Source organism: Bos grunniens, chromosome 19 (assembly GCF_055505025.1).
Source record: "Bos grunniens cultivar Pamir isolate PY7600 chromosome 19, Bosgru_T2T1.0, whole genome shotgun sequence".
Lineage (NCBI taxonomy): Eukaryota > Metazoa > Chordata > Mammalia > Artiodactyla > Bovidae > Bos > Bos grunniens.
The window spans coordinates 4399621-4410779 of NC_141183.1; the positions used below are offsets into that span (position 1 = coordinate 4399621).

Sequence of the window (11159 nt, forward strand, 5' to 3'; positions counted from 1 at the left end):
AAAACTGAAATATTTTTTTTGCATGTGGACGAATTTGAAAGTCTTTATTGAATCTGTTACGAGATTGTTTGTTTTACATTTTGCTCTTGGGGCATGTGGGATCCTAGCTCCCCAAACAGGGACTGAACCCACGCCCCCCGCACTGGAAGATGAGATCTTAACCACTGGACCACTAGGGAAGGCCCACCTGGAAACTCTTATCTCAGAGCTTCTACGGCCGACTGTATCATCACTGACAGCTCATCTCAGAGGCCACCTGCTTAAAGAAGCCCTCCCTGGCCATCATACGTAAAGTACCATCACTGTTTCATCATTTTCTGAAAAAAATATGATCTTCTCATGTATCACTTCTTTTAATGGTAAGCTTCCCAAACAGTCTGCAGGCTTCAATAAAACAAGAATATTTTGGTCCCCTTTTGTTCACCAATGAGTCCCCAGTATGCAGAACAAGGTTTACTCTGTGAGGGTCCTAAATAAGAAAAACAACAGCAAAAACAAGAAGAGCAATAGTAATAATAGTATATCATCAATGATTAGTGTAGAGGTGAACAGAAGTCATTTAAGCTCCCTCAACTTCATTCACACATTAAAGACTTTGACCTACATCTTATCTTTAAGATCCTTTCCACTTATGATGCCAGTTGTATAACACCCTGATATAATCTCAGAGACTCACAGGAATGTTAATATTCAACATATCCTTGAGGCCAGGAGAATATATCCCATGGGGGAAAAAAATCTCTTTATCAAGTCAAGATAAGTGATCTCATGTGAGCAAAGAAGGGAGCAAGATGTGCCCAAGTGAACTTGGACATTTTAGGAATCAGTGAACTAAAATGAAGAGAAATCAGTTCAGTCACTCAGTTGTGTCCGACTCTTCGAAACCCCATGGACTGCAGCACACCAAGCTTCCCTGTCCATCACCAATTTCCAGAGCTTACCCAAACTCATGCCCATCGAGTCGGTGATGTCATTCAACCATCTCATCCTCTGTCATCCCCTTCTCCTCCTGCCTTCAATCTTTCCCAGAATCAGGGTCTTTTCAAATGAGTCAGTTCTTCACATCAGGTAGCAAAGCACCGGAACTTCAGCTTCAGCATCAGTCCTTCCAATGAACATTCAGGACTGATTTCCCTTAGGATTAACTGGTTTGATCTCCCTACAGTCCAAGGACTCTCAAGAGACTTCAACACCACAGTTCAAAAGCATCAATCCTTCACTACTTGGCTTTCTTTATAGTCCAACTTTCACATCCATACATGACTACTGGAAAAGCCATAGCTTTGACTAAATGGGCCTTTGTCAGCAAAGTAACGTCTATGCTTTTTAACATGCTGTTTAGGTTGGGCATAACTTTTCTTCCAAGGAGCAAGGGTCTTTTAACTTCATGGCTACAGTCACCATCTGCAGTGATTTTGGAGCCCAAGAAAATAAAGTCTGTCACTGTTTCCATTGTTTTCCCATCTATTTGCCATGAAGTGATGGGACCAGATGCCATAAGTTTTAAGCCGAATTTTTCACTCTCTTCTTTCACTTTCATCAAGAGACTCTTTAGTTCCTCTTCACTTTCTGCCATAAGGATAGTGTCTTCTGCATTATCTGAGGTTATTGGTATTTCTCCCGGCAATCTTGATTCCAGCTTCTGCTTCATCCAGCCTGGCATTTCACATAATGTACTCTGCATATAAGTTAAATAAGTAGGGTGACAATATATAGCTTTGACATACTCCTTCCCCAATTTGGAACCAGTCCATTGTTCCAAGTCAGGTTCTAACTGTTGTTTCTTGACCTACATACAGATTTCTCAGGAGGCAGGTAAGGGGTCTGCTATTCCTCTCCTGAAGAATTTTCCAGTTTGTGTGATCCACCGCAAAGGCTTTGGCATAGTCAATGAAGCAGAAGTAAATATTTTTCTGAGATTCTCTTGCTTTTTCAATGATCCAGCAGATGCTGGCAATTTGATCTCTGGTTCCTCTGCCTTTTCTAAATCCAGCTTGATTATCTGGAAGCTCTCGGTTCACATACTGTTAAAGCCTGGCTTGGAGAATTTTGAGCATTACTTTGCTAACGTGTGAAATGAGTGCAATTGTGCAGTAGTTTGAACATTCTTTGGCATTGCCTTTCTTTGGGATTGGAATGAAAACTGACCTTCTCTGGTCCTCTGCTCAGACTCTTCTGCTGACTATGAGGGCTACTCCATTTCTTCCAAGGGATTCTTGCCAACATTAGTAGATATAATGGTCATCTGAATTAAATTCACCCATTCCAGTCCATTTTAGTTCACTGATTCCTAAAATGTCGATATTCCCTCTTGCCATCTCCTGTTTGACCACTTCCAATTTGCCTTCATTCATGGACCTGACATTCCAGGCTCCTATGCAGTATGGCTCTTTACAGCCTCGGACTTCACTTTCATCACCCGTCACATCCACAACTTGGCGCTGTTTCTTCTTTGGCTCTGTCTCTTCATTCTTTCTGGAGTTATTTCTCCACTGATCTCCAGCAGCATACTGGGCACCTACCAAGCTGGGGAGCTCACCTTTCAGTGTCATATCTTTTTGCCTTTTCATACTCTTCATGGGGTTCTCAAGGCAAGAATACTGAATTGATTTGGCATTCTCTTTTCCAGTGGACCCCATGTTGTCAGAACTCTCCACAATGACCCATCTCTCTTGGGTGGCTCTACATGGCATGGCTCATAGTTTCACTGAGTTAGACAAGGCTGTGGTGCATGTGATCTATTTGGTTAGTTTTCTGTAATTGTGGTTTTCATTCTGTCTGCCCTTGGATGGATAAGGATTAGAGGCTTATGGAATCTTCCTGATGGGAGGAACTGACTGTGAGGGAAACTGGGTTTTGTTCTGATGGGTGGGGCCATGCTCAGTAAATCTTTAATCCAGTTTTTTCTGTTGATGGGTGGGGCTGTGTTCCCTCCCTGTTGTTTGGCTGAGGCCAAACTATGGAAGTGGTAATGAAGGTAATGGCAACCTCCTTCAAAAGGACTTCTGCATGCACTGTTGTATTCAGTGCCCCTGACCCTGCAGCAGGCCACTGTGGACCCACGCTTCCACCAGAGACACCTAGACACTCACAGCCAAGTCTGGCTCAGTCTCTTATGGGGACACTGTTCCTTTCTCCTGGGTCCTGGTGTACACAAGGCTTTGTTTGTGCCCTCCAGAGTCCATTTCCCCAGTCCTGTGGAAGTTCTGTAATCAAATCCCACTGGCCTCCAAAGTCAAATTCCCTAGGGGTTCTCAGTCCCTTTGCCAGATCCCCAGGTTGGGAAATCCATTGTAGGTCCTAGAACTTTCTTAACAGTGAGATAATATCTTTGGTATAATTGCTCTGTAGTTTGTGGGTCGTCTGCTCTTGGCTCTATGGTGGGGCTGATGGCTACCTCCTCCAAGAGGGAGGACATTTTAGGAATCAGTGAACTAAAATCATTCCTTGGACGGAATGATGCTGAAGCTGAAACTCTAGTACTTTGGCCCCCTCATGGGAAGAGCTGACTCATTGGAAAAGACTCTGATGCTGGGAGGGATTGGGGGCAGGAGGAGAAGGGGACGACAGAGGATGAGATGGCTGGATGGCATCACCGACTCGATGGACATGAGTCTGAGTGAACTCCGGGAGTTGGTTGGTGATGGACAGGGAGGCCTGGCATGCTGAGATTCGTGGGGTCGCAAAGAGTTGGACACGACTGAGCAACTGAACTGACTGAACTCAACTAAAATGAACGGGAATGGGCGAATTTAATTCAGATGACCATTATATCTACTGAGTGAGTGAGAATCCATTAGAAGAAATGGAGTAGCCCTTATAGTCAACAGGGTTTCCCTGGTGACTCAGCTGTTAAAAAAATCCACCTACAAGGCGGGAGACCTGGGTTTGATCCCTGGGTTGGGAAGAACCCCTGGAGAAGGGAACAGCTACGCACTCCAGGATTCTGGCCTGGAGAATTCCAGGGACTGTATAGTCCATGGGGTCACAAAGAGTCAGACACGACTGAGCGACTTTCACTCACAGTCAACAAGAGTCCAAAACGCAGTACTTGGATGCAGTCTCAAAAACAACAGAATGATTTCTGTTCATTTTCAAGGCAAATCAAAGGAGAGTTTTACCGACACCTTTTCTTCCATTTCACATTAATCCTTTAAGTTGTGGCTAGACCGTGTGCTTAAAAGGAAAAGCCAGAACAACATGGTCCACAGATGCAGTTGTACTGACTCAGTTCATCTTGCACCTTTGGGTGAGTTCCACTGCATTTTTATTTTTCTTCTCACATGTTTAAACGATATGACTAGGGCTTCCTAAACTGTAGAAGCAGTCTCATTGCCCCAAGAATCACCAAGATCTTTATCGACTGATCTTAGTCAAACTCTAATTATTTGTTAAGTTGATGAGAACTCATTTCATCCATTTCCTTCTTTCTGCAGCCATTATTAAGTTAGGGCCATCTACGGCCCAGGTCTTCTCCTAAGAAGTCAGGAATTCAACTCCTTTTTCAAGCTCTTTGTGGTTGTTGTTCAGTTGCTCAGTCATGTCTGACTCTTTGTGACCCCAGGGATCTCTGCATGCGAGGCTCCTCTGTCATTCACTGTCTCCCCGAGTTTATTTCAACTCATGTCCGTTGAGTTGGTGATATTCTCTAGCCATCTCATTCTCTGTCCCTCCCTTCTCTTCCTGCCTTCGATCTTTCCCAGCATCAGGGTCTTTTCCCATAAGTTGGCTCTCTGGATCAGGTGGCCAGAGTATTGGTGCTTCAGCTTCAGCATCAGTCCTTGCAATAAATATTTAAGAGTTGATTTCCTTTAGGATTGACTGGTTTGATCTCCTGGCCGTCCAAGGGACTCTCTAAGAGTCTTCTCTAACACTACAACTTGAAAGTTTCAATACTTCAACACTCAGCCTTCATATTCGCTCCTTTCAAAACTCAACTAAGAATAAGTCACCTGGTGTCCCACTATCCTATTCACTTATTCTTTGGCCAAAGGATTCAGAGGCCAAAAGAGAGGTCATCCAAACTAGCAAAGATCACGGTTATTTGGCAGAAGTCTCACGCCCACTGACTGTGGTCCTGTGTTTCCTCTTTCATTTTCCAATTCTGTGTCCTACTTCTCTGTGTGAAAGAGGTACCTTCCTTCCCTTCCAAGTCATGCAGCCTAACTCTTCTTCCCTTGTGTGCTCACTCAGCTGTGTCCAACTCTTTGCAACCCCATGGACTGCAGCCCACCAGGCTCCTCTGTCCACGGAATTTCCCAAGCAGTAATACTGGAGTGAGTTTCCATTTCCTCCTCTGGGGGATTTTCCTGACGCAGGCAGGGATCGAACCCTGCATCTCTTGCATTTCTTGCACTGGCAGGCGGGTTCTTCACCACTAGCACCACCTGGGAAGATATCCTTTCCCCTATATCCAAAACCCCTCCTCAGCAGATTAACGTGACTTTGGGGTTGTAGGATCTTTATGAGCCTGAGACGGAAGCCAGCAACTGAGCAGCCTTGAATGGGGAGCCTCGAGGTAAGAAAATAGGCAGGAAGAGCATGGGAGACAGAGCCTGCCTGCTTTGAAGACTGGTCTAAAGCTTCTTACTTGAACTTTTGGTTTTTATAGTTCTATAAAAGGCAGCTGACAAAAGAGATCCCGTTTTGGGAGGGTCCAGCTGGCGGGGCTGAGTGGGGCGGGACGGCCCCAATACTGGAAAGCCCGGCCTGATTTTCATCCATGATGTCAGAGACGCACGGGGTTCCCAGTGAGCCAGAGGGTGGGGGAGTAGACAGCCCCAGCCCACTCCCTGGCCCTGCCAGCAGTAGCTCCAAACGCTGCCTTCCTGGCATGTCTGCAAGAGCCCTTTCCCTCCTCAGAGATGCTTTGCCATGTTTAGAAGGGAAGCTCCCTCGCTCCCCTTTCTGGACTCCAGCATGGGTGTCCACGGGGGCAGGAGGGCCCAGAGGCTCCCTCCCACGTCCAGCCTTGGCCCAGCTCTCTGTTTGCTCTCCTTTCAGAGGGGGATTCACTTCAGGGCTGGTGCTGCAGCCCACGTCTTTCTACGGATCCGTCGTTGCGGGCTGCTGGGAGCCAAGCCCCCATGTCTAGGTTTGGGGGACCAGCCTCTGCTTCCTCCCCTGACACAGAGGCAGACACTGGGCACAGTGCTGCCCAGACGAGAGAGGGTTGGTTGGGAGTATGGGTTGTTTTCAAACAAGTCCAGTCTGGACTTGTGGGTTGCTGTTGTTGTTGTTTTTTGGCTAATTCACATCAAACTAGTCCGCTGCACTGGCCCCAGCTCTACAGTTTCCTGTGGAGAAAGCGGGTTGGCTCTCCAAGCCCTCGGGGACTGGGGGTGAAGCAACAGCTACTCACTGAGCCCTGACTCAGAGGACGTTCCTCCTCCCAGGCCAGGAGCGGCCACTGCCCAGCTCCGGGGAGAGGCTGGAGCCAGGAGAGAGGGCGGGAGCCAAGGAGAGCAGTCCAAGGAGCCCTGAGTACTTGCTTTCGGATTTTCAATTCTCAAAAGGTGGCTGGAGCAGCTTTGGGGTACCAGCACAAGGCAGTCGAACCTGCCCTCTGCGTGCTCAGCGTTTTCCTCTGGAGGCTGCCCAGATTCTCCCTACGAGCCCTGGCAGCATGGGCAGCGGGGCCGAGTCAGAGCCAAACCCCCCAGAACACTGCCGAGCGGCTCAGAGTGGAAAAGCCATCCACCTCCACCGGCAACTGAAACGTGCTCCCCTGTTCCCTTGGCCTTCTTCCGCGCTGTCGGTCTACATGTTATTCCTGCACCGTCCACACACTTGAGGGTCAGACATCGTGTTCAGTGAACTGGAGACCAGTGAATGCACGGCAGGAAGACAGCCAGGGAGGGAGCTGGCTTCACCCGGATGCCCCAAAGACCAGGGCTCTTTGAACAAAGCTGACCTGGGGACAAGGGTATTGGAGGGAAGGTGGCTTGCTCTGTACCACGAGGGATTAGGCATGAGGGTGGTCCCTGGTCCTCGTGGTCTATGCCTGAGGACTCAGAGGTTCCCAGTACTGTCCCTCCTCTCTGCCAGGAAGGGCCCCGAGTGGAGCCAAAAGAGTGAAAATGAAGCCCCTTCTACTTGAGGCAGTTCGGAAGGGCTCTGCCACCTGAGCTCCCCTGGTAGCTCAGTGGGTAAAGAATCTCCCTGCAACGCAGGAGACTCCAGTTCAATTCCTGGATCAGGAAGATCCCCTGGTGAAGCGATAGGCTACCCACTCCAGTATTCAGGCCTAGAGAATTCCATGGACAGAGCAGCCTGGCAAGCTACAGTCCAAAGACTGTAGGGATGCAAAGAGTTGGACACGACTGAGCAACTCCCCTTTCATCACCACCTCCCACTTATTCTTTATCCTTTAAAAAAAATTATTTGGCTGTGCTGAGTCTCAGATGTAACATGCAGGATCTTCAATCTTCACGTGGCATGAGAAAGCCTTAGCTGCAGCAAGTAGGACCTTCAGCTGTGGCATGGGACTCCTGGCTGCAGCATGCAGGACCCCGCTCCCTGACCAGGGATGGAACACAGACCCCCTGCATTGGGAGCGCAGAGTCCCAGCCACTGGACCACCAGGGAAGTCCTCACATTCCTCATTCTTATTCCTCCTTTCTCTTCTTTTTGCTGTCTCTTGCTCATTAATTGGAGGTTCCCTTGTGGCTCAGTGGTAAAGTATCCACCTGCCAAGGCAGGAGATGCAGGTTCGACCCCTGGGTTGGGAAGATCCCTGGAGGAGGGCATGGTGACCCACTCCAGTGTCCTTGCCTGGAGAATCCCATGGACAGAGGAGCCTGGTGGGCTGCAGTCCACGGGGTCGTTAAGAGTTGAACATGACAGCGGCAGCTTGGCATGCACCTTGCATCGTGTCTTAGCTCAGGCCTCTCTAACAGATTACCATACACCACGTGACTTAACAAACCCTTCCCACACTTCTGAAGGGCGGGCACATCCAAAATCAGGGTTGAAAATGAGAGATGATGATAGCAACCTCACAGGGTGGTTATCGGAAGACTAAATGAGCCAATGGGTGAAAAATGACTGGAACTGACATATATACACTGCTAGTATAATCTAGGTAACTAATGAAAACATACTGTTTAGCATGGAGAACTCTACTCAGGGATCTGTGGTGACCTAAATGGGAAGAAAATCTAAATAAGCGGGGATGCACCTATACATATAGCTGGTTCACTCCGCTGTACCACAGAAACTAACACACTGTAAAGTAACTACACTGCAATAAAAATAACAAAGAAAAATGAGTAGCACATTATAAGTAATCAATAAATAGAGTTACCCCTTCTTCACTACATCAGATTAAGAGATATTATCCATATTGATCCTAATCCCCCAACTGGGAACTAAGCTTCTGCTTCCAAATATTACCATAACTAAATACTTCCTAAAATGGCAGAAACTATTATGTTTTTAAAATCTATAATGAAAAACTAAAGTCTACAGTGAGAGAGAGAGCAGTCTCCCTCGGTTGTTGTCTCCTTCTGATCTTCTCAAGCTCACTTGTTTTTATTCTGTCCTTGTCATAGATAGCATATTCAAAAGCAGAGACATTACTTTGCCAACAAAGGTCCGTCTAGTCAAGGCTATGGTTTTTCCAATGGTCATGTATGGATGTGAGAGTTGGACTGTGAAGAAGGCTGAGCGCTAAAGACTTGATGCTTTTGAACTGTGGTGTTGGAGAAGACTCTTGAGAGTCCCTTGGACTGCAAGGAGATCCAACCAGTCCATTCTGAAGGAGATCAGCCCTGGGCGTTCTTTGGAAGGAATAATGCTAAAGCTGAAACTCCAGTACTTTGGCCACCTAATGCGAAGAGTTGACTCATTGGAAGAGACTCTGATGCTGGGAGGGATTGGGGGCAGGAGGAGAAGGGGACGACAGAGGATGAGATGGCTGGATGGCATCACTGACTCGATGGACGTGAGTCTGAGTGAACTCCTGGAGATGGTGATGGACAGGGAGGCCTGGTGTGCTGTGATTCATGGGGTCACAAAGAGTTGGACACGACTGAGTGACTGAACTCAACTGCCATCAGTGACACAAACCGGTTCCCACTTTCAGTTTACAAATAATGCAGCCCTGGCAGTTTGCAGTTTCTCCAGACTGTTCCCTCCATGTCACATGGATGGCGTTTGGGAGGCTCTTCACTGAGTACCCTTTCTTGACTGACGTGTCATCGGTGTTCGTGTACCTGCATCCTCATGTCCAACGTCCTGCTGGGAATCGATCAGTTCACGGGGTTCCCAGAACACATTCCTTCCCTCCACACATTCACATCCAAAGGGTGCCCTGATGCTCTCATCTGGGAAATATGTCCCAAAGACGTTCACCTCTAGGCTTCCGGTGACCCAAGGCTGTGATGACAAAATGCCACTCCCATCTGATAACCAGTGTCTTGGCTTAGGTGAAACCAATTTCTAGGGGGCAAAGAGCCAAATCCGTGGCCAGGCCGGGAGCAGACATTCCATTCTGTCGTGTCTACTTGTCCAATAAACCTTCTCCCTGGGGGAAGTGATGACTCCAACTGGACCCACACCCACACAACAGGAACAGAGCCTCTATAGACTTCTTCTGCCCATGTCCTGGACTCTCCCAGGCCCACCACAGGCAGGAAGAAGTGAGCAGGTGGGAAGGGCTTCCTGAAGGTTCTGGAGCTGGTGTGGGCTCTTCAGGGAAGCTCTGCCATCAGCTCAGTTCCATGTCTGGCTGGGCTCGGACACCCGTGAGGCCTCCTCTGGGCCCTGGCTTCTCCTCCGTGAAATGACAAGGCAGGACCCAATGATCTCCATGGTCTGGACAAGCTGTCAAGACTCAGTTTTCCTTTTCCCCATGTTCAACATACTGTGATTTCTCTTTACCCAAGGCTGTGAATGGCACTGCTGCAGTATCTGGAAAAACATTTTTGGTGTATCATTAAATGTGTTCTATTTTCCGGTGCTAACTGTTCCCCCTCTTACATGGAAGTACTTCTTCAAGCAAACTGAAGTCATTAGAAATAATGACGATAAGTCAGTTGGCGAATGTTTGTTAAGTGCTACGTCGGGCTGGGTCCTTGGGTATGGGCAGAAGGCAGACAGAGCCTCTCCCCAGTTTAGACCTTCACGGAAGAACACATTGGCTAAACGTGGACACAAGAATAACATCCTGAGTGCTCTGGGGGAAAGAAAATTGGGTGACGGGGTGGGTGGGGTACTGTGGCGGAGCAGGGACTCACTGCCCGACCCACAAAGAAGCCAATACCATGGTGCCAGCTTTGAGAAAGAGAGTTCATCACAAGGTGGGCCTAGCAAGGAGACAAGCAGCAAGGCTCATAGATCTGATTCCCCGATCCAGGGTTCACAGTGAAACTTAAGGGGTTGGGGCAGACTTCCAGGACCAGCAGCAAATCTGTAATTGAGCTACCCTTGGGCTTCTGAAAGCCAGCTTTTCCTTGTTGAAGGGCTTCTCCCTCCGTTAAAGATACAGTGCAAACATTTCTACTCTTTAAGATCTTTAAACTGAAGATGCTTGGTGCCAGGCTCATCCTGGAGACGGAGGGTTTCTGTCTTGAACACCTGCAGAGCTGTTTCTGTAAAATAACTCCGGGTTTGCAAGAACAACCTACCTAAGGGGGCAAAGCCAGTTTAACCTGGTCAGTGTCTCTGTACTATTTGGGCACCTCGCCTAGGCTGGGAGAACACAGACAGCCCCTTTAAGGTGCCATGTGACAATTAGACGGAAAGGAAGGAGCAGTCCAAGCAGAAGGAATAAAACTGCTGGGGCTTGATGCCTCTGAAAGGCCAGGAGGAGTCCGGATTAGCAAGGGCCAGAGATCAGAAAATCCTCCTAGGTGAGGGTTAGGAGATTAATTCAAATTTGAAGGATTTTGCAGACTTCAGTGATGGGAGCTGAGCTGCTGAACTCCAGCAGAGTCCATGCAGTCCTAAATGTAGATAATCTATCACTGCAGTTCAGTGGTAATCCAGAGGAAGAGTGTGGCTGTTTAGTAGACAGAAACCTCGATCCAAGTTATTTATTTGGTGAATCACCCTGGGAAGGATGAGACTGGAGTATGTGTCCCACTGATGAAAGATGAGGAGGCTGGTGAGCCAGAGTGGAGGGTGCACCAGGCTCAAGGTGTGCCCAGGAGAAGAAT

At 48.0% G+C, this 11159-nt stretch overlaps 1 protein-coding gene across 24 annotated transcripts in view; it reads right to left on the reverse strand.

Annotated features, from left to right (window-relative positions):
- The window catches only part of LOC147350972 (uncharacterized), a 142097-nt gene that overhangs the window by 60530 nt on the left and 70408 nt on the right, over positions 1-11159 (reverse strand). The window contains exon 6 of one of the 24 annotated variants that reach the window (XR_015146799.1): positions 338-9912. The exons of the other annotated variants lie outside the window; for them this stretch is intronic. The gene's annotated coding sequence lies outside the window, so the exon portion shown is untranslated. Of the gene's footprint in view, positions 1-337; positions 9913-11159 lie in introns of those variants that run through there. 24 annotated transcript variants of the gene reach the window in all.